The 24,146-nt window shown below is 38.4% G+C and overlaps 1 protein-coding gene across 7 annotated transcripts in view; it reads left to right on the plus strand.

Moving 5' to 3' along the window:
• MID1 (midline 1) overlaps nucleotides 1-24,146 on the plus strand; it is a 374,792-nt gene that overhangs the window by 229,851 nt on the left and 120,795 nt on the right. The window contains exon 1 of one of the 7 annotated variants that reach the window (XM_037157515.2): nucleotides 18,276-18,556. The exons of the other annotated variants lie outside the window; for them this stretch is intronic. The gene's annotated coding sequence lies outside the window, so the exon portion shown is untranslated. Of the gene's footprint in view, nucleotides 1-18,275; nucleotides 18,557-24,146 lie in introns of those variants that run through there. 7 annotated transcript variants of the gene reach the window in all.

Raw genomic sequence — 24,146 nt, forward strand, 5'->3', positions numbered from 1 at the left:
CTCTAAAGGGAGCAAGCACAATTTTCCTGCAGCCTTAGAGAATGGAGGGGTGCTAATTGGTGGCTTCTCTCCTTCCTCAGCCCCAGTAATTAGGAAAAAGTATGGAAGAGAAAGTGTAGCAAGCACAGTGCTGAGAGCTAAGTTGTTAGACTTCCAGAATCTATGGGCAACTTCATGCTGTCAGGGGGCAAAGTCGCAAGCTGTTTGCACCATTCTTGTACCATATAAATCTAGGCAAAGGGTCAGAAAACTTCTTTATAAAGGGTCAGATAGTAAATGTTTTGGGCTTTGTGGGCTATCCAGTCTCCGTCAAAACTGCTCAACTTAGCCATGAACTATAGGTGAACAACTGGAGGTGACTCTATTCTAAAAAAAAAATGCCGTTTCTAGACACTGAGATTTGAATTTCATATAATTTTCACATGTTGTGAAATATTACCGATTTGACTTATTTCAATCCTTAAAAATATAAAAAAAAACATTTGTAGCTCTCAGACCACACAAAACAGGAAGACAGCCTTAGTTTGCAGACCCCAGGTTTAGGCTAATGGTTTAGAAAGGTATTCAACTAATCAGCAGGTTGTTGTGAAGCATGTTAAATTCCTTAAACCAGTGTACAATGTAAAGCAATAAATAATGCTAAATTATGTTGAAACACCAAGCTATTGAGATACTTAAATTGCAACAGTCAACTTTTTAGCAAATTATGGAAAATCAGCTAATAAGATATTTTCTAAAGAGGATTTAGCATATAATAATGTTACCTTGTGCAGTTTTGAGATTTTTCTTTTCTTTTTTTACTTAACTTAATTTTCTTTTTGGTATTTTTTCCATTGCCTAAAGATTTTTATTTTCAAGTCAGGGAAGCTATGGATATCTTGTACCCAGGCCATTAAGAAGCCTGCTAAAGCTGTGCATTTAAAGCCCTGGGAATTTTTCATTGTCCCTGGCTGCTGAGTTTTACACTTGATCTTAGCTAAAAGGCCAAGAAGCGATGGCTGCTGAGTTTTAACAGCAAGGTTATTCATTAAGTTCACATATTTTTAAACTACTAACAGTGCTTCTTTATACTTTATTTGTACTTCATGCACTTCCAGAAACATGATCTTTAATTTGACTAATTAGTGCATTTGTTGTCGTTTTAATGACAAGTAATTTATGGAAAGAAAACTCTTCAACAAGTATATCTCATAAATCGGGAAGTAAAGGTCCCAATGTTCTGATCCATGAAGGAGCAGTAGGTGTTAGGTGGCTCCTACAGGATGTGGCCCCAAAGACACTGGCAATACCTTCTGGGTAATGAGCTGGAAATGCAAAAGAAAGAAAATAGTTTAAAATATGTTGGCCATTTTATATTATACTTTTTGGGTTTATTTTCCAATGTGAGTGCCAGTCAGAAGTCAAGGGACATGGGGGTGTGGTCTCCTCCCTGTAACCTCCATACATCCCCCTTGGTCCTGTCATAGAAATATTTAGCTCTATTAATTGGAAGGAAAGCAAAACCTATATTCACTAGGATCATAAGAAAATTCAGGAGGAAAAAATTAAATGTTGAAGTCAACAATATTCATATATCACATATATGTAAAGATCCAAAAAGAAGGAAGAGGGTCTTTAATGATCCTCTGCTTCTATTAATCAGTTCTATTAACTGATTATAATCACTGCTTCTATTTTCCCTACAGAAACCTTGGGAAAATTAAGGAATAGAAGAGTATTCACAGTTCCACTTATCTTCTAACATAATCCTTTGAGCAGCCCAATATAGGAAAATGAAAGCATGGGGACTTAGAGAGGCAGATGAAATGTTCTAGATGTGGAAAGAAAAGTTGTAAGCAGGTAAAGGGCAATTTGAGTGAACTATATCAGATGGATGCATGAGCTGGAGAAGATGGTAAGCACTAAGGAAACCAGATGGTGGAGGGCTGGAAGATGGAAAGCACCAAGAACTTGATCATTAAGCGAAGGTAATGAAAATCCTCCTAAGGGACAGTTGATCAGAGCAGGGGTCAAAATCTGTGACTTGAGTGGAAAGATTGATTACAAATTCTCAAAGGATCAAGAAGGTCAGTGAGAGGCCCAAAACTGGAAACTTTATTTGAACTGTCACTGATCAGGGTCTGTGCTGGGAGACAAATTTTGCCAGGATGCCACTCATTGGTATGATTGGTATGATTGTGGAATAGAGAAGGGAAAGTGTATTAGTTTAGTATTGCTGTGTAACAAATTACCACAAACACTTAAAAGTTAAAAACATACCCATTTATTAGCTCATGGCTCTTTAGGTCACAAGTCTGGGTGGGGCCCACTGTGTTCTCTGCTCTGAGTCTTATGAAGCTGAAATCAAGGTGTTGGCTGGGCTAGTCTCTGATCTGGAGTCCTTGGGAAAGAATCTGCTACCAGACTGATTCTGGTTGTTGGCAGCATTCATTTTCTTTTGGTTTTAGGACTGAAGTCCCTGGTTCTTTGATAGCTGGGGTTCATTCTTTCTTCCTAGGGGCCACCTGCAACACAGGTGGCCCCTCTCACATGACCATCTCCATCTTCAAAGCAGCAACAGCACATTGAGTGTTTAGCACACATAGGCTCTTTCTCTAAATTTTTCTTCTGCCATCAGGTAGAAAAAGCTCTCAGCTTCTAAAGGTCCATCTGGTCAGGTCAGATCCATCTGGATAGCCTTTCTCCCCTACTGTCAACTGTATTACAGAACACAATACAATCAGGTCAGTGATAGCTCACATTTATACCATCTGGGGATTAAGGCAGTCATCTTTGAGCTACTACTTTAGAAATTCTGCCTACCACAGAAGGTGATGAAGACTTTCAACTGCTGCTTTGCTTCTTTGTGAGCTGTGTTGGGTATGATAGCAATGGCTTTGTGGGCAGTTGGTCCACTCTCTCCCAGGGCTAACAGGCAGATGAGAAATTCTACAGCTTTTCCTTCCTGCTGATATTTGTTTCTTCCTTCAAGGACATCTGTATCTTTGGGTATTCTTTTCTGTCTGGTCACCTCATGGTACCAAGAAACACTGGAGGGCAGATGTTTCATCAACTTAGGACGGTTTGAAGTTGTTGGGAAGAGGCATGCTGGAGGCCGAGATAGCACAAGAGGGCAGCACAGAGCAGGAGCCTGGTAAATGTCGAAATGGAGATTCACCTGTCCTAGGCCTTTCAGAGATGATCTGTTCATCTCTCTTAAAAGCATCTTCTCACTCACATACACATCCTAACCCAGGCCTCACTGAGTCTTCAGTAAGAACATGGCAGAAATAAGGTGTGTTGACCATGGGCACATCATAGAAAAATCAATTTGCTAGAGATCAGCTTCATGGAATCCCAGTTTCTCCAACTCAGAAATGGGCTGGTATTCATTCAAAGATGAGACATTTAGCCCTGCTGGTGTGGCTCAGTGGACTGAGTGTCAGCCTGTGAACCAAAGACTTTCAGGTTTGAAACCCAATCAGGGCACATGCCTGAGTTACGTGCCAAGTCCCAGTGGGGAGCATGTGAGAGGCAACCACACATTGATGTTTCTCTCCCTCTCTTTCTCCCTCCTTTCCCCTCTCTAAAAATAAATAAATAAAGTGTTTTTTAAAAAGACAAAAACAAAGATGAGACATTTGAAATGGAAAAATTCATCTTTTCAATTCCAGAATGTAAAGACTACTTTTTACAAGTCTGATGCTATAGCACAGTATTTCACAATCTTTCCAACATTTTCCAATCATTTCCTTTTGTGGAATTTTAATAGTACAACTATATTGTATATCTATTTATATATACCTGTGCTTCACACTTAAAAAGAAGAAGATTTTTTTTGCCACCAAGGACTAATTTTCTCCCCAATGGGGGTAATATTGCCTGCCTTGGTAGTAGATGCTATAATAGGAAAAAAGAAATTGCCCACATTTTAATATTTATTAAATCTTGAGCTTGCATGACTATTTGATTTAGCAAGTGGCAGTAATACTTCGGTTGTATTAAAAGGTACTTAAGATTAATCCTGAGAAATCAGAAAAGGCTTTGAGCATGAGAAATCACCCAATATATTATTATAATATAAAACAACAACTCACAAAATAAAACAAAGTATGGTCTCATTTTTGTGGATAACATGTACAGAAAAGGTACTACTAGAAAAGTTACTACTAAAGATCAATGTACCAAATGTGGTTTCTTAGTGGTTAGATCCTTCTCTAGGCCTTTTGCTTTAGGGGGAGTCTTACAGATGAATTCATATTATAATTGTGTCAAGAAAAATACTATCAGAAAAGTTAACTCTTCTCTTTGTTGCCGTCAACATTTAGGATTAATGGGAAGTGTAAACTCAATCATTCACATTTAGCAAAAGGACAAATATTTTACATGGCCTATTCATGACTCCTGTAGATCTCTAGAGGGCTTACTGCCTCAAAGTTTATTGTTGCATTCTTCTTAATTCTGGCTGAGTGCATGTACATTATGTTATGCAAAGAAATACCACCTACTAAAGAGTGTTTCTTCTCTTCTAGTAAGGTTTTGGTATCCCCAGAGCCCCTTTAGTCCTGTTTACTTTGGATATTTCAGGAGTTACTAGAGGATTTAACTATGGTGAGTCTTTAAGCCCTCTTTTTAAATTCACAAACTGCCTCTAATCTTAGAAAAATGTCAGGTTACACTTTTGAGACGCTCCAGGAACTTGACATTTTGTAGCCTAGTTGGGGTATAGGCTGCTTCCATTCTGAGCACCTTGTTCCAATTTACGTCAGCAGGAATTATATACAGGTCAGGGCTGAGAGCAGGTTATAATTAATGGGGTGGACAAGTGGATTTTTAGTGTTTCATAAAGTAAAATAGAAATCACATGTGCTTGGAACTGTTGTGTGTTTTAAATATTTACATTTATTTAGGTAAACATTAATTATAACTGATATATTTCTCCAGTGAACTTGCTAACTGGGAGGTCACAAGCCATTGTTCACAGAGTAGAAAGATTGGATGGCAAGCTATGTATATGTGTATGTATATATATGTATATATACAAAAAACTTAGAGGAGATATTGGTGATTGAACTCGTGGAAGCAATCCAGTCTTAGATTTTCCTCCTAATTTTCTCTCATGTTTAAAGCACCCACTTGCCAATATGATCCAGATGTCAGTTCTTCTAAGGGAGATTGGGGAGTGCTTAGCTTGTGAAATTCCTGAATGGATCCTGGTGAACATGCATGACCAATGCTTAACTATTAGTCTTTTTTTAAATTAACTTTTAGAAGTAATTGAAGCACAACCAGAATCTACAGCATCCAAATTTTCTTTACATTTATACATCAGAAATTTCCAATTCCTTGCAGATGGAGCAGCAACATGTTACTGAGCAAAGAGCTCTTTAGGAATCAGAAAAAACCCAGACTCTAAACTAGACTCCATCATGTGCTAGCTTCGTGGTCCTGGGCCAGATGCCTTAGCTCCGAGCCTTGGTTTCTTCATCTGCAGAATGGGGAAAATGAGACCTCTTTTTTAGGGTTTCGGTGGGAGTTAGAGACAATGTATATAAAGTGCCCGAGAGGCGTTGAAAGACAAATACCATATGATCTCATCTTTAACGGGAAGCTAAACAGCAAAACAAACAAGCAAGCAAAATATAACCAAAGACACTGAAATAGAGAACAGGTGGACAGTGACCAGAGGAGAGGGAATTTCAGAGGGAAAAGGAGAAGGATTTACAGGAACTAGTATAAAGGACACATGGACAACAACTAAGGGGGGTGGAAATGGGAGGGAGGTGGGGAGCACAGGGGGGTGGGCTGGGATGGGAGTAAAAGACAGAAAACTGTACTTAAACAAAAATTAAATTAAAAAAATTAAGTGCCTGAGAAATTGTAGGTACTAAAAAATTGTCACCTATTGGTATATGAAGGAAATGGTCAAGAAAAGGGAGACATTCAAAGGAAGCTTTATATAAATTGCATTACATGTCAATCATTGGTGTTAGGTATATTAATGTATTCTTTGTTTTTGCCCAGAAGTGTTCGATTCCCCCAAATAAATATTATTTCTATTAAGTTAATAATTTTTACAGACATCCTTTGTTTTATTCAGTGAAGAATCAACATAAGCACACTGTATATCATGGCATAATAGTTAAGTAATGCATCATGACACCTTTTTGCCTTTTTCTAAGAAAGCTATTTAAGCATTTAGTAGAAGGGCAACCTCACATGGAGTTAGGAGGTAACAATCTACACTACTTCCTGATTCTCCTTCTACAGATGAGCCGAAAAGTGTCTGGTGGTTCTAAATGGGATGGGGCCAGTTGTACAGACCCTTGACCAAGGAAGTCATATCCAGACTTCTGGCCAAGATGGAGGTATAGGTAGACACACTGTGCCTCCTCGCACAACCAAAAGGACAACAACAAATTTTAAAACAAAAACAACCAGAACTGACAGAAAATCAGACTGTATGGATCCAACAACCAACGAGTTAAAGAACAAACATTCTTCCAGACCAGTAGGAGGGGTGGAGAGATGGGCAGCTGGGTGGAGAAGACTCTTGGAAAGGCAGCAGCTGGAGGACCAGGGTGGGCAAGGTGGCAGCTGGTGGGCCAGGAAAGGTGGTAGCTTGCAGACTGGGCAGTCCCACATTTGTGTGCAGATAAATCAGGAGGAACAACTAAGGAGCAAAATAGACTGCACAACCCAGGGTTCCAGTACCGGGAAATAAAGCCTCAAAGCCTCTGACTGAAAACATCTGGGGGAGGCAGCAGAACAAACTCCCAGCCTCACAGGAGAGTTCATTGGAGAGACCCACAGGGTCCTAGAATTTACACAAAACAACCCACCTGGAAATCAGCACCAGAAGGGCCCAGTTTGCTTGTGGGTACCAGGGGAAGTGACTGAAAACCGGCAGAGAGCAGAGCAAGCAGCACTGTTCCCTCTTAGACCCCTCCCCCACATACAGTGTCACAATGCAGCAATACCAGGGTTGCCCTGCCCTGGTGAACATTTAGGGCTCCACCCCTTACTACATAGCTGGTGTGCCCAGACAAAAAAAAATGACCCAAATGAAAGAACAGTTCAAATCTTGAGAAAAAAATACAACTAAGCAATGAAGAGATAGCCAACCTATCAGATGCACAGTTCAAAACACTGGTTATCAGGATGCTCCAGGAACTCACTGGGTACTTCGACAGCATAAAAAAGATCCAGGTAGTAATGAAGGTCACATTATGTGAAATAAAGAAAAATCTGCAGGGAATCAAAAGTGATGGGAAGGAAACCAGTACTCAAAGCAACGATTTAGAACAAAAGGAAAAAATAAATGTCCAACCAGAACAGAATGAAGAAACAAGAATTTTAAAAAATAAGAAGAGGCTTAGGAACCTCCAGGACACCTTTAAGCATTCCAACACTCGAATCATAGGGGTGCCAGAAGAAGAGGATGACCAAAAAATTGAAAACTTATTTGAACAGATAATGAAGGAGAACTTCCTCAATCTGGCAAAGAAAATAGACTTCCAGGAAGTCCAGGAAGCTCAGAGTCCTGAAGAAGTTGGGCCCATGGAGGAACACACCAAGGCACATCGTCATTACATTACCCAAGATGAAAGAGAAGGAGAGAATCTTAAAAGTATCAAGAGAAAAGGAGACAGTTACCTACAAAAGAGGGCCCATACATAAGACTGTCAGCTGATTTCTCAAAAGAAACCTTGCAGGCAAGAAGGGGCTAGAAAGAAGTATTCCAAATCATGAAAGGTAAGAACCTACATCCAAGATTACTCTATCCAGCAAAGCTTTCACTTAGAATGGAAGGGAAGGTAAAGTGCTTCCCAGATAAGGTCAAGTTCAAGGAGTTCATCATCACCCAGTCCTTATATGAAATGTTAAAGGGACTTATCTAAGAAAAAGAGTATCTAAAATAGGAACATTAAAATGACACCAAACTCACAGCTATTAACAACCGAACCTAAAAAAAAAAAAAGCAAACTAAGGAAAGAAACAACTACAACAGGAACAGAATCACAGAAATGGAGATCACATGGAGGGTTATCGGTGGTGGAGTGGGGGAAAAGGTACAGAAAATAAGTAGCATAGATGGCAAGTAGAAAATATACAGGGGGAGGTTAAGAATAGTATAGGAAATGTAGAGGCTAAAGAACTTATATGTTTGACCCATGGGCATGAACTAAAGTGGGGAAATGCAGGTGGGAGAGGGTATGCATGGCAGAGGAAAATAAAGGAGGAGAAATGGGACAACTGTAATAGCATAATCAATAAAATAGTTTTTTTTAAAAAAAGGAAGTCATATCCATTCAACCTAGAAATCACTGTGGTGACAGATGTTAGAGCCTAATCACCTTTCTGTTCCTAACACCACTTTTGAGTATCCCAGCTTAGAAAGTCTTTGCAAAATTCTGCAAGGTTTTAGAGCTATACTATTCCCTGAGGGGTCTTTTTAAAAAAACCTGTATTTTGGTTACTACCCTTCTTCAGGGCAAGACTTGGTGAAAAGATACTGAAAGAGAGTACAAATAAAAAGACAAACAAAAATAAACATATCATTATTATGGGCAAGGTCTACACTGAGCTGTAGATTCAGATAAAAAACATTACTTAGTACATACATTCTTAATACATTTGTGCCCAAGACATAATAGTTTAAAATTAATATATAAATGGATATGTTTATGCCTTTCACTAAAGTCCTATTTTTATGGTATAACAACTGTATATATTCAAAATGATCATTGTTCAGAAACACCAATGCTGCTGCTAAATTTGGCACCATTGATCTAGAAGGAGGTCTTTTGTAGGTCCATAAGTGAAATATGGCTTCTCCCTTCAGCTTCTTTCAGTCCTTTGTGGAAATCTTAATGAAAATCCTACTATGTGCATAGCAGCTAACAGCTCCTGGCAAATAATAGGATCTCAATATACATTACATTTTCTGAGGGCTACTTTGTGGATGAGTGCATAGTAACACACCTTCCCCCTCCCCCCAAAAATGGATATGTATGTGCGTGTGTGAGAGAGAGAGAAGGTGTCCCAGGCTTATTGTTTTTCCTACAGTGCAAGGCATTTGGAACTGGAAATTATCTTAGCTGACATTTTTTTCAAATTTTCATCCAACACAGAAATTCTTTCTACAATAATCTTCACCAAAGGAATGGAGGAAGACTGATGTAAGGTCTCTTTCTGTTAGGCAATTATTTGATTCAATACAGTGTTATTATTTGGTAGCTCAAGGTGGCACTCTATAAAGTTCTATAGGAAATTGGAACATGGAGCCCAAGTGAGGGCTAGCTCCTTGTGACCACATTGTGGAAGGGAGGATATTTGGGGACCAGTTTGGAATCACCATTATGTTCTACCGTGAAACCTAAATCCTAGTACTTCCTCAGTGAATTTAAATATATACATCAAGGGAGTTTATAAAGTCTTTAATTTGTGTTAATAAAATTGATTGGAAGTACTATATTAAAGTTATTTATTTTTACATTTATTGAACATCAAGTAGAGAAAAAGGAACTTTTGTTACTTTCCTTTAGCATGCAAACATAACAAAAACCTCAGTTTATCTAAATTTTTCCAAAAGAACCAAACCTCTCTATTAACCATAGTTCCTATGTTATACTTTCTCAAGAGATTTCTGAAGTACAAGGAAGAAGGTGATATTGTGGATTAATATAATATTCGTGGCTGTGGATACAACTATACATCCAACTTAGTCTCTTAAATCTCCTCTATTTATGATTAAAAGGAAAAGGATCTTTATAATGAAGATCCCAAGGAGCAATAAAATTTAGAGTCACCTAAGAACCTTTTAATTGGATCCAGTATGTGGTTTGTAGTTATGCAAGTAAAGTGGACTCAAGTGTTTTAGGAATGTTTCAACAAAGACTTTTTTAAAAAGCTTTTTTATTTGGGGTTCAGTTAACCAGAAAATTAAATTAACCAGAACTCTTCCATTTCCAGAGAATTTCAATTAATTGAAGTTTGACTCTACTTTTAGTGTAATCTTAGTTCCCATGCAGAAATAAATTTCATCTTCTGACTTATTTCTTGGAAAGTGCCTAGCACAATGAACACCTTGAATGAACAGGACAGTGTGGTTTTTTGTGTTCAGGTTTTAAATATTCCTATATATCTATGTCTATACATTTCTGTATGCCTATACACTTGATAGAGACAGAGAGAGCTTGCTGCCAGAGGTGTTAATGTTTAAAGAAATGTGAGTAGTTAATGCTCTCACCATGATTTGACTTTTATCTTCCTCTTTCAAGTACATTTGGCCCCCCTTTGAAATCTGCCATTTAGAATTGAGAAGATTTTTGTTGTTTTTTTTTAGAAATACAATACTTTCTACTCTGTTTCTTAAAGTAGTGCACAGAAGGAATGCATCATGGTAAAAATAATTTATAAGTGAAATTATAATGTTTTGCTAAAGATTACCAGGAAGTGAGGAACAAAACCCCTCAAGTAGCAAAGAAGCCAGATGGTTGGTCTGTTGTTTTTTTTTTTTTTTAATGTGGTCATTAAGCGGGAAATTTGCTTGATTAAGTAGACACTGGTCTTGATTTTCATACAGGAGTTTTGAGGGCCTTTTTTATGGATATATATACATACAACACACTATTTTCATCCAGCCAATTGATCATTTGTGCCATTGTAAGCAAGATTGTGCTGTTGAGAATGTGAAGTCTTAATGATAAAGAAGTAAATGGGTTCCCAAGTCTGAGCTCTGAAAGAACTGAGAATCTGTACAGTACCCTACAAACCCTCGGTCATTACCATCTCCATCATATTGTTGTAGGGTCTAGTGTTTTGTTTTGTTTTCTTTTGATAACCCAGACTAGAAGAAAGGCTGTGTACCACAGTGGCTAACTAGGGTTTTGTGAAATACAGGGTAGACTCGGGGGAGAAAAAAAAGGTTTTGGAGTTCAACACTCCAGGGGGCTAATGTGCATAAAGGACCTGAGTTTAATCCTTGGAGCTGCCAGTCAAGATCATGATGAAGAGGCATCCATGCAAGGAATTGCCTCTGGATGCTGGTGGGTGGAGGTGGGAAGGGGATCAGAGCACCCCTATTTGGACTGTAATGTTTTGGCAGCTGATGTTCCGGGGAGGTTGCCTGGCAGTGGTACAACAAAGCCCCCTTCTGGGAAGTCACCCTGTTATCGTCTGGCACCCTTTGCCCAGTGCCCCAGGAGAGAGAGATTTCCCAACCTGAGCTCTAAGGAAGAAAATGAATAGAGTTGTGAAACGGAATATTTGCATCTGTTTACAATAGAGAGTCAGTCGGAGGAATTTGTAATGGAAAGAATAGATTTAGACAACTGGTAGAAATGTTTGGAAGCCTGCCCTGAATCAAACGTCTGGTGATTCAGCTGAAGAAGCTGCATAACAAGGGATATAACCCATCAATCTTTACCATAAAAATGGTAAATCAGAAAAAATTTTTTAAAGATTTTATTTATTTATCTTTAGAGGGGAAGGGAAGGAGAGAGGGAGAGAAATATCAATGTATGGTTGCCTTTCATGCATCCCCTGCTGGGAACTGGCCTGCAGGGAACCTGCCTGCAACCCCAGTATGTGCCCTGAGTGGGAATCGAACCACGATTGTCTGGTTCTCAGGCCCGCACTCAATCCACTGAGCTACACCAGCCAGGGCTAGAAAAATGTTTTTTAATGCAATGCTTTCTCATGTAATTGTGATTCCTTTTCCAATTAACACTCATATTCATTGTAAAAATAAATATATCTTTAATAAGATAGCTTAGCCACCTTGAAATCTTATTGTTCTTAAAGCCAGGTATCTTTCCACAAGTGATTTTTTTAAACCCTAGATTGCACCTCAAGTACTAAGTCTTTTCATTTTCATCTTTACTTACATTCAAAAAGCCAGCTTATTATATAATTTCATTCAATGAAAGGATATAACATGTATAAGATGAAGCCTCCAAAGAAACATTTTAAATTTTGGTTTTTAGGCCCAAAAGTCTTTGAGTTGGGGATAACTCATTCTCCAAGAATACCTTGCTTTATAACCCACTCTGTGCCTGCCACTCCATCCTGTCCTAAGCTTTATTTGTTTCATTGGGGAGTAGCTAGAACCCACCACCCAGACTTCCCAAGCTCTTTCCTGGGACCCTGGTGCAACAACAACAGCAATTCTTTATTCTTCCATAACAATTCTTTCTGTAGCCATCTTTCTTCTAGCTCAGTTAATAAATGGGCTCTAAAAATCATGATTTGGCTGCTACTGCAATTTTACCTAGCCAGTGAATTTATTTTGAGCTACCTTTTGTTATTTTTTTATTGATTATGCTGTTACAGTTGTTCTATTCCCCCTTTCATTCCCCTCCACCCTACCCCCCATCCCCACCATTACCCCCCTTTAGTTTATGACCATGTGTCTCAAGTCCTTTAGATTCTATATTTCCCATGCTATTCTTGCCCCCCCCCTTCTATTTTCTATCTACTGTCTAGGCTACTTATTTTCTGTACCTTCTCCCCCCTTCTCCTCCTCCCACTCCCCTGTTGCTAACCCTCCTTGAGATCTTCATTTCTATGTTTCCACTCCTAATCTAGCTGTCTGCTTAGTTTGCTTTCGTTTTAGGTGTGGTTGTTAATAACTGTGAGTTTGTTGTCCTTTCACTGTTCATGTTTCTTTAACTTCTTTTTCTTAGATAAGCCCATTTAACATTTCATATAATAAGGGCTTGGTGATGATGAACTCCTTGAATTTGATCTTATCTGAGAAGCACTTTATCTGTCCTTCCATTCTAAATGAAAGTTTTGCTGGATAGAGCAATCTTGGTTGTAGGTCTTTGGATTTCATGACTTAGAATACCTCTTTGCAGCCCCTTCTTGCCTGTAAGGTCTCTTTTGAGAAATACTCTGACAGTCTGATGGGGACTCCTTTGTAGGTGACTGTCCCCTTAGCTCTTGCTGCTTCTAGGATTCTCTCCTTCATTTTAATTTTGGCTAATGTAATTATGATGTGCCTTGGTGTGTTCCTTCTTGGGTCCAACTTCTTTGGGACTCTCTGAGCTTCCCGGATTTCCTGGAAGTCTATTTCCTTTGCCAGATTGGGGAAATTCTCCTTTATTATTTGTTAAAATAAGTTTTCCACTGGTGGCTGTGCCTTTTCCCCTTCTGGTACCCCTATAATTTGGATGTTGGAACATTTAAAGATGTCCTGGAGGTTCCAAGACTTTTGTTATTGTTATTATCAGTAAGACAACAAACAGTAGCTCTCTCAGGCAATGGGATCCTCTAGATTTAGTTCATCTTTGATCCTCCAGGCATGGAGCCCCGGCTGTACCTGTTCATTTCCCTCCCACACTATTAACCCGCTTCTTTCCGTTTCTTTCCTGAAATTTCTTCTCCTGGAAAGGTAAGAGCAAAACCAATGACTCTTGAAATGTCTCTGCTAATTTCCTTCACAGCCTCCCCTGCACCCTTAACTGCATGTCCATGGTTACTTTCAACTTTAGGTTAACATCCTGCCATCAAACACTTAGACATTCAGGGAATTCTAAGTACCACAGTTCCTGTGTGTGTGTGGTGGTGGATTTTTTCCACTGTGTGATCATGGCTTTTCTCTTTCAAATTTCATTGCTAAAATAAATGAAGTGGCCTCTGCTTTCCAATAATTCATCACTTTGTCTTCTCATGTAAGAAATAGTAAAAGTTGGATTTTAATGTCCTTAAAAAGAAATCATTCCTTAAGTAAATTTGAAACTATTCCTTCACTTGCCCCACTCCTGGTAGGGTCCCTTATTTCCTGCAAAATAAAAAATTCCAGTAAAGAATTCATACAGAACAGGGAGCAGGGAATTGAAACTTCAAGATCATGGTAGGATCCAATGGTAATGAATAAAGCTATGTTAAACTCTAGGAAATAGATGAGATTGCCTATGGGAAGGTATTCATTTAAAAATAATTAATGTTAAAAATAATTAATGTTCATAGTAGGAATACTAGTTTATTAATCATATACTGTTCCTTCACATAAGATGATCTATGAATATTATTGACTAAATAAATAGATTTATGTCCCTCTTGTTTCCAAAAGTGGTTTGAAGAGGTTTCCCATAATGTATTTAAAGAAGAGTGGGAAGAGGTGGTTCAGGACCAGAGGGGAAGGATGTGAGAACTACAAGTTTGCCAAGTACTTTTCAAACTTTGCCTCACTTAAATGTCAAAGGACCCTTTGAAATTGCTCTCATTGTCACATTTTACAGACAGGGAAACTGTATAAGATATGCAGAGAATCTGTGTGTATAAGATATGCTGAGTAGCTGGCTCCTATCCACCTTTGCTAGGAAATGGCAGAGCCAGGATTTGAACTCAGGTTTATCTGGTTTCAAGGTATACTTTTGTTTGCATGACACTACACTGATGGTCTCACCACGAAACTAGACGAAAGTCAATCGAGGTTAACTCCCAAGTTTGCTGATGGCACATCAAAAAGAAAGCTGGATTAAATGCATTGTCTAAAAAAAAAAAAAAGCCTATCAGTTCATCACTCATCTCACAATAGAAGGAAAGGATGGAAAAGAAAAAAGAATAGTAGCAGAACAGGGAGACGAGAAAAACTCTGCAATTTTAGATGCAATACAAGACATAGTATTTACTTTCTGAACCCCATTAGCTTAGAGGCTGTAATAATAATAATAATTCTTATGTCATAAGTTGAATGAACTATAGGAATTCTGACAATCTTATTAAATGTATTGTTATACTAACAGCTTTAGCAGAATTTGCATCAGAAGAAAAATAGAATATAATACAAGCATGATTTGATAAAATCAGTCTGTTATATATAACTTAGTTGTGATTGTTTCTCAACACAGAACTCATTGCATAGCTTCTCTGGGAGTTTTTTTTAAATATATTTTATTGATGATGCCATTACTGTTGTCCCGTTTCCCCCCTTCTTCATTCCCCTCCACCCTGGGAATTCTTGAAAACTCTATTTTAAGATCTATTTAAAGTGTAAGAGTATGCTCTGAATTAAGATTTTTTTCTTTCTGTAAAAAGTTCAGTACCCTTAGTAACATATACTAAGTTAGCACAGTTATTCGATTTAAAAAAAAACAGTATCCTGTTTTACATGGGACAAAACATAAATCTGGAAATTTCAAGAAGTGGATCATGGGTTAAAAGTGAGTGATTTAATGTGATTTGAAGGCAGTTTTAATTTTATGATACTTTGAACTGTATGTGTATTTTAATGATAACCTAATTTTACCACCTCAGGCTTAAAGATCTCTTGATGCCTGGAAAACTGCTTCATCCATCATGTTTAAATCTGTTCCAAGTATTTTTGCTCAAACTTCTTTCAAGAAGCTCCCACCTTTGTTCTGTAGGGACGTACAGTTCTGACTCTGTTCTTAATATCCTGTTTTCGTTTGTCAGTGCAGTTGTCCTTTTCATTGCCATGTTCCCATCATTCCCCTTCTCTCATGTGGTGCTTTACAATAACAATTCGGAACAAAAGAGCCTCTCCTCTTTCTGTTGCATTAAAAAAAAGGCTTGATCCCCTGACTGTAGGGCTTCAGTGATCACAGGAAATGTTTAAAGCATGTTCTTCATAATAGTTAACCAGGAGTTGTGAATAAAGGTTACTTTACTTTTCAAGATCGCAAAGTAGCTTCAGGGTATTGTGAGTATGAGGTTTTTGTGTGTGGCTAACTTTGAAGTTGAGAGAAAAGTGATTTCCTTTGAGAAAAGGAGCTATCATATTTGAGAGAATTTCCCAATCTGTTCATACAATAGGAATTAGTTACTGTGTAACCTTGTCATTACCTCAATGAGTCACAGGACCGGATTGGTTGTTCCTGTCATTGAACTTACACTTTCCAGTGTTCAGACAGCAATTGTGAATGCCACATTGGCCATCATCAGCAATTGTTTATTGATGTATTTTTCTCCCGGTGGATAATAAGTGGAAAGAGGAGAGTGAGCACTTTTTCTGCCTTCTAGAGGAATATTTTATAAAAGAAGTAAGAAAAAGTTCCCCCAAGTTTTTTCCAGGTGGAATCTACTTGCTGCAAATATCTAGCTTAACTGTTCTGTCCTTCAGAGACTAGACTTCATATCATTTTGCTCATATCCAGGTAACCCTTTTCAGATATGAGTGGGTGGGTTTTTGTTTTTTAATAACATTATTTACAGGTTTCCGATTTTGCACAGAGGAAGGAAAGTTTCTCTAATGCAGGAGTTCAGTGAAGAGTGAATTCTATCAAGTCCCAAATAATTTTGCAAAGGTGCTTTTGTATGTATGTATGTGTGTGTACATATATACACGTACATATTTTTATATATGGCTACAAAAACTAATTCCATTGTAGACAGATGTATGATTTTATATAGACATAGAAATGGTTATATGAGTATATATAAAAATGCCTGTTGAACTTTAAATGCACTTGGGGAAGGATTTAAACAACACTGTTGAAGCACTTTTCATCTGTGGGTGATGTCACAGAATCAGTGGCTTCCATTTCTGCCACCATGCTGTGGGTCTGCTCTCCAGGAGCGTCAACTCAGACCTCCATCAGGAGATTAGGTGTAACAAGTTCCTACTCTCTTCTTTCTCCTTCAAATCTGCTATCACTGCCTTCAGAACCAAATGCTTGCCTGACACCCAGTGTTACCATAGACCTGGAAAACACCAGCCATTTTTAGTGTAATATAAAATAGGTTCCATTTGCCTTTAAAACTGGATGCTTTATTTACTAACGTAAACTGTAAAGATATGAAATGTCTAAGACCTTCTGACCATGGAAAATTTTCTGTAAAGGTTGGCAGATTATGCTCTTTAGGAGATTATGAAATTTGTTGTTCATCATTTTCTTTTGTTTTTGAGGGGTGGAGTAAATGTTTGTTTCCTGATGTTTTAAATTGAGATGTTCAGGCTAATTTTCCACTACAATGCCAAAATGTCTGAGAATTTTTGACAATTTCAATATTGTTTTAACAAAAGCAATGCTTTTAAGTCTGTTGATTAAAAGGTCTTTCAAATTCTGTATGATGATGTAAATGTATCTCTCCTGTGCACAGTAGGGACTTCTTAGGGAAGTCATCTGTATATAAAATTGAGTAATCCTTTTGTTTAGTGTTAAAAGGCAAATTAAATTATCATTTGTATAGGCAAAAGCCAAGAAAATCTGTTTGCTTTTTGATGTATAAACATGTGAAGCATGCTTTGTTTTACCATGAGGTGTTGCAGTGGCATGAAAAGTAGGCGTCATGATTTGCAAACTGTGCAACACGAGGAAGCAGCTCTTGCCTTCTGTCTGCCCTTCATCAAGAATGTTCTTTAAACACCTTTGGTGGAGTCCAGATGTCTGGTATATAAATGGATGCGTTCAGGTTTTCAGTCAGCATGTTTGTTTGGTTTAAGTTTGGCTTTTTACACTTTCCTGAGGTGATTTCTTGTTTTGTGTAGTGACAAGCAACATCCTTGAAAGAGCTGCAGCTCAGAACCCTTTTTTTTCTTCCCTTTTTTGCATTTGAGAAGACTACTTTCCCTTCTTCCTTTAGACAACCAATTTTTACAAGATTACTCTCCATTCTTAATTCACTCTTTCTTTGCCACTCTGGAGACTGAAATTTAGGACTTGCTATCCATCACAGATTTGCTCTGTGTGTGTGTTTACATATGTATTATATGCATACAATATGTATGTATTTTTTGTTATGTGTGCATGATATATACATGTATGTATGCAGGCATAAAACTTGTGTGCATACATATGTACATATTTCATGCATACATATTTTCAGTTGTTTATCAGAATGGTAGACTGCAATTATTTTTAGAGAAATAAATGACTCTGCTTTACCATGTCTGTGCAAGAGATCATCCTTCTTGATGTAACATTTAGAAAAACTTCTTCCAGGTACTGCATTTTAACTCACAAGATAGACACAAAATAATAAGTATATTATCAACAATAACAAACCAGCATCCAGAACATAATGTGATCACATGCTCATTAGGACACTGAAAGGACCAAATTGCAAGGAAGGTGAGTGCCCATCACTGACCCCAGGAGCTGGGCAGGATGGCCCCTGTTGGCAGCATGAAAAGCTGGCACCCAATGCTCAGCTGTAGGACATTGACCCTCTGCTGGTCCCTGTGAGCAGTGAGGGTGGACAGATCCCTGTGCCAAGTTGTCATTTTGGGGGGAGGGCGAAGGCCCTGGGTGTTGACCTGACCTGAGCTGTCTTTTCATTTGGTTTCAGTTGAACACTGAGTGGGTGAGGACATAGGGAAGCCACAGCAGGGTCCGTGGAAAAGGCATTTGGAAAGCAAGAGGGAGTTTTGATTCTTCAACTCAGCAACCCTGGCGGGGTGGATGAGGTGGAGCTGGCCTTCCTGGAATTGTCGCGTCGATTTTCCTGTTGTGTTTCACTGTTGACGCTCTCACAGACACACAGGACTGCTCCAGCACTGCCTGCCACCCACCATCTGGTCTCGGTGGCCTGTCTGTCATTTTGTGGGTCCCCATCCTCTCCTACGGCGATGTTTCTTCAAAAAGAACTAGGGTGCAGTCCATTGGTGGGTATTCAAGGCAATCTGTTTGTAAGAATCCAGGGAAATACTAAAAGAACTATTAAGGACAAATGTGCTATTTCCTGTTTTTAACCTGTTTATGAGACTTTCAGTAGAATAATTTGCATTTCTGAGACTGCTGGGGGGGGGTTCTTTGCTATTAAGACAGTGGGATTGGTCAGTTGTTCCTGGAGAAATTAGGATTGCTTTACTGCATTGTGATTTGTGTCTTTTTGCTTGTGTGCTTGTGTAAATGAACTCCAGAAGGTGTATTTAAGCATTCTGTTAAGTAAATTTGGGAGACTAGGTTTCAATTAACATAACAAGACAGTGAGACCTAGCCCCCATTTCTCCTTAATTTTTATCATTAAAGCCTTCTTATCCCTAAAGACATCTGCTGTGCTTTCAAATGATTCTTTTCAGGAATGTTCATTCATTATTAATCAGTTTGCATGGTCAAGAGAGTGTGTGATTATTTTAAAGAATGTCCTAGAGATCCAATTACTAAAAAATGAGCGTGTTATAGACAGATGTGGAAGTACAGAAGAGGTTTTGTGAACAGTTTAATTTAATTTGTATGAATTCCACCAGGTGGATGTTTGGTGAAATTAAAAGTCTTCCCCCACTCTCACTTCAGGTATTAGATAAATTTTTTTAACTTTTAACACTCCTTAGAATAACGATGAAATGACAAGTTATTGAAAATATCTGTTGTACTAATTAGTTATTTTAAAACTTGGAACTAGTGCCTCAGTGCTTATGTGCTTGTCACTTTTTTTAAAATCAGTCCCTCTGGTGCCCTAAAATTTGGCTGGCACAAATTCTTAGTCATCTGTCACTACTGAAGTGAACAAGTTTGAGTGTGTTGATAGTTGGAGGTTAACCACAGTGATATTTCAGAGGCATGTTACAGGATCGCTCTTTTTTTTTTTTACCTGTTCCTACTTAGTGTGTTATTTATACTGTTGCTTTAAGAACCTCTTTGCATTTTTATTGCTCTCTGCCATAATCTGGGGTGGAATGTATCCTATATTGTGACATCAATTTCCAGTCTTTCATAATGACATTAGATTCAGTTGGCACTTCCTCTCCCTGTTCTCCTTCTCCTCATGAGCCTATTTTATTGTAATTTACTGACTCACCTGTGTGTCAAATCAGCCAAAGTACCAATCAGTAAAGGACAATAACATTTGGGCAGTGTGTTTATTCTGTGGTTTTTATAACTCAAAGTTAAATACTAAACCATGACTGAATATGTAGAAATTCAGTACTTACGTTATTTAAAATACTCTATTTGTGGTGAATCATCTTGGATGTAGCATCCAGTTTTTATTGAGTTTCTGTTAGATAATGTTTTGTGATGAGAGATTATGTGTTGAAATGACAGCAAATCCCTTCTTGGTTTAGTCCCTGTTGCATATCCTTCCTCATGCACTAAAGTTAATTTCCAGTGTCTCACGGTCCCAAAGTTGTGAGTCCTCTGAAAGTCCGTACTTCTGCTGCTCCAACACAAAAACATCATTCCACTGTTCTTAAAAAATTATTCCACCTATGATTCTATAATGGGCATAATCTTATAACAGAAATTCAGATAACAATGAGTCAGCTAAATCTTACCCATGTGAAGAGACGGGGTAGGAAATAGACTTGATTTCGTTTCTGAAATTTAGGACTCATAAAGAATTAAATGTACTCATAGCATTTCTGATGCTGTCTTTTTCACAACACTTATAGAAATTTTCCTTTTCAAACCATTTTTTATATGACCATGTATGTTATTATGCAGTTTTGACACTGTTTTCACCTCAATTATTTTTTGGTAAATTTAACACTAAGCTTAGTTTCCATACTCCAGAGGATATTTGGGGGAGAAATGGAAGAAGTGCTTTGGGATACATCCAGGCAGTGGCTAAAAGCCCCCTGGTATTAACAATTGATCACAGGCTACCTAGTGTTGGTATCCAAGTTTATTCTTTGATCCAGTGACTAATTAATTTCCCTTATAGTGATGATTTTTAGAACTGTACAAAGTGAGGGACTGAAAGTAAAATTATTGTTGGCTAGAATGTATTCTCTTTTTCATATACTCCAATTTAGAAAAATGATTTTTTCGTGGGCTATGCAGATATAACATAGAATACATGTAGGGATGCATTGAGAAATGGGTAGACTTTATGATTAAAATGTCAGTGCCTCCATTAAGATAAATCTGGAATAAAAGAGCTCATGGGTGACATGCTGACAACCAAGTGTCTCCTTATTTTAGTAGGTGATTGTACTCATAGAATTCATGTGTTATGGAGACTCCTAATTCTTGGTCATTTCTTCAATATATGGATGAAATTTTTCTGTTCTTGGGACTTTGAACTGGAAAGCATGCTAATTGACTTTGGCTATGGGTTAAACCTTGCAGTGCATGCCATCTTCATAGGACTCCCAGGTGTTTCTTCAGGGTGCAGGTTTTCTTCATTGTTTCAAAGCAGAGGTCAGGTGAGACTACAAGGAAAAAAGTGGTAAAATTCTAAACTAAGCTACCAAGATAGTGGCAAGAGTTGTGACAGCATAGGCAGGGCTTTAAATATTTTCTCTGCATTGGCTTGCCAGGTCAATAGTTTTGCCTCATATTTTAAAAGAGGAGGCAAAAAAGATGAATCCAACAGACATAAACCCCCTTAACTTCCATCTCCTTGGCCTATAACAACAATCCACAGGGGTCTTGAGTTTCCCATCTTCCTTCTCAAGCCCAAACCCTACATCTTACTTAACTCTTTAAGACCAAATGTCCTTCCTCTTTCAGTGGGAACTTTCTCCCTCATTCTGTTTCCTCCCAGATCCTGTACCTTGGACAAAAAAAAGCCCTTCTCCCACCACAAAAGTCCTCCTCCTGGAATGAGGGCTAGGTCAGGCTAGTGACCCTTGGAGCCCAGAGGGAGCAAGGGGCCATCTGCCAAGGCAACTGGATTGGCCAGATTACCTTAGCCATCAGCTGGGTACCCAGGTCCCATCAGCCCTACAGCCCTCACCCATACCTCTCTGTCTCTCCATTCATTTTTCCTTAACCCTGAAAGGCATGAACCTCTTATATTCAGCTTTATCATGGGAGGTTGAAGGGGGGAAGGGTTTTTTGTCTCAGGCTACACAATCAGATTGGCCCCAAATTTATAATGAATGTTATCTCCATATGAGATTTGTTTTTGTGTGTGTACTTGTGCATGCATGCCTATATTGGCCCCAGAGCTAATCTAATTATATTGAAATATTGAGATGGATAATATAACTTTAAACTAAGTCCTATTATTGATCACTGTTATGTACTAGGAAATGGTATTATTCAAGAAATACTTTAGTTATTTTGTAATTAGTATTATTCTATTGCTTTGTATTTTCCAGATAAAAGATTTACTTTGCTAATTGTAAACATTTAAGGCACGTCACACTATGTAGAGCCATCTTTTAAAAAACAATTCTATTTTTTTCAACATGAAATTCCCAAATATAGTGGTGGCCACGGCTCTTTGAGCCTCTAGGACATTGTGTTCTCATCTTAGAAAATCAGAAAATAAAAACAAGAAACAAGGAATATCTCACAAAGGAAAGATGATTATGTACTAGAAAGGAAAGCAAAGGCAATTACCAAGAACAGCAAATGGTCCCATTTACTGGGTCCCTGGTATAGGAGGTAAATGACTGGAAATAAGGTTGAAGAAGCAGCTTGGGAGAAACTTGGGCAAGGCTTTGAAAAGGAGACAGGGAGTCAGGATTCATGCTTTGGGCAGCAGGGAGTTGCACAATAGTCTCAGCTTTTAAGAGAAGTGATGGAAGAAAGATGTGGTTTCAGAAGTATGTTGCAAAGGTGAAACTGAAGGACAAAATATGGGAAAGTAAAGTATGAAGTTAGGAGATTTTTTTTTGTAATAGTCTAGGAATGCAATAAAGAAGATCTGGATGAACACACAGACAGTAAGAACAGAGAGAAGGAAGCCAACCGAAGAACTACTCAGGATTGGCACTTAAATGTCTTACCTAACTAATTATTTGGATTTGGGGGATGGAGACTGTATAGTTTCTTATTTTTTTTAAAGAGCTCTTCTTTTTTTAAAGATTTTATTTATTTATCTTTAGAGGGGAAGGAAAGGAGAGAGGGAGAGAAATATCAATGTGTGGTTGCCTCTCATGCGTCCCCTGCTGGGAACGGGCCTGCAACCCAGGCATGTGCCCTGACTGGGAATCAAACCATCATGCTTTGGTTCACAGGCTTGCGCTCAATCCACTGAGCTACACCAGCCAGGGTTTGTATAGTTTCTTATTGATGCTATAGCAAAGTACCACACACTTCATGGCTTTACTCAGCATTGGAGGTCAGAAGTCTGATGTGGGTCTCTCACTGGGCTATAATCAAGCTATCTGCAGGGCTGAGGTTCTGGAGGCTCTATGGGAGCATGTTTCTTTATCATTTTCAACTTTCAGAGGCTAGATACTTCCCTTGGCTTGTGGCCCCTTCCTCCATCTTCAAAGCCAGCAATGGCCTGTTGAATCTGTTTTATATCACATCATCTGACACTACTCTTTTGCCTCCCATTTCCACATTTTAAGGGCCTGTGTGACTGCACTGAGTCCACTGGATGATCTGGGCTAATCTCTTGGGCTCAAGGTCAGGTATTTAGCAACCTTAATTCCATATTCCACTTGAATTCTTCTTTGCCTTATAACCTAACATGTTCATAGGTTCCAAGAATTAGGATGTAGACACCTCTGGGAGTCATTATTCTACCTCTCCCACAGACAAAAGAGTAGAAAGTGTGGTGAGTTTCTGACTTGTTATCAGGAGAATGGAAATACCAGGAAGCATGTAGGGCAGATGGGTTTGGGATAGAAAACTGATGAATCCCATGAGATGCACACTCTGAATTAAGGTACTTAGAGGAATTGAAGCACAGAGCTGACAATACTGAACTGGGATTCTGGAAAGAGATGGCACTGTGAGATACACACCTAGGAGTCATTCCCAGAGGCAGAACATGAAATGAATGGGCAACCTGTTTTTTTGTTTGTTGGTTGATTGGTTGGTTGGTTGGTTGGTTGGTTGGTTGGTTGGTTGGTTGGTTGGTTTTTTAACAAAAGCTGTAAAACACCTAGACTTTGATTTTCCAGAAGGAGAAGTCAGTGGTTAGAAAGAGGAAAACAAAAAGAGCATAATTTCAGTGATACACAAGATGAGAGAGGGAGGAAAAGGAGGAATAGAGAGGTGTGAAAGCATTTATGTCATTGTTCATCCATTTATTAATTTTCCATTTTAAATAAGTGCTTTCCTCTGAAGTCTGTAATATGTAAGTTTCTGGAAAAGATGTCTGACATTCAGTGTGTTTTAGAATGCAGGGTTTAAATTAGGGCTGTGATTAGGATGAGTGCTAGAGGAATTTAAGGGAACATCAGTGAACATTCATCCAGAGACATGCAGCTAATAAATAGCCTAGCTGCAGATCATTGTAGATCAGCTGGTCACCCTCAGGCTCTCCTTTTTCACTCACTATTCTGTGCTGTGCTCTAGACTATAAGACTTGGACAAGCAGAAATGTGAGTTGTGAATTGTTGCTAT

This window comes from Artibeus jamaicensis, unplaced genomic scaffold (genome assembly GCF_021234435.1).
Source record: "Artibeus jamaicensis isolate MK-2021 breed Jamaican fruit bat unplaced genomic scaffold, CSHL_Jam_final scaffold_1283, whole genome shotgun sequence".
Classification (NCBI taxonomy): Eukaryota; Metazoa; Chordata; class Mammalia; order Chiroptera; family Phyllostomidae; genus Artibeus; species Artibeus jamaicensis.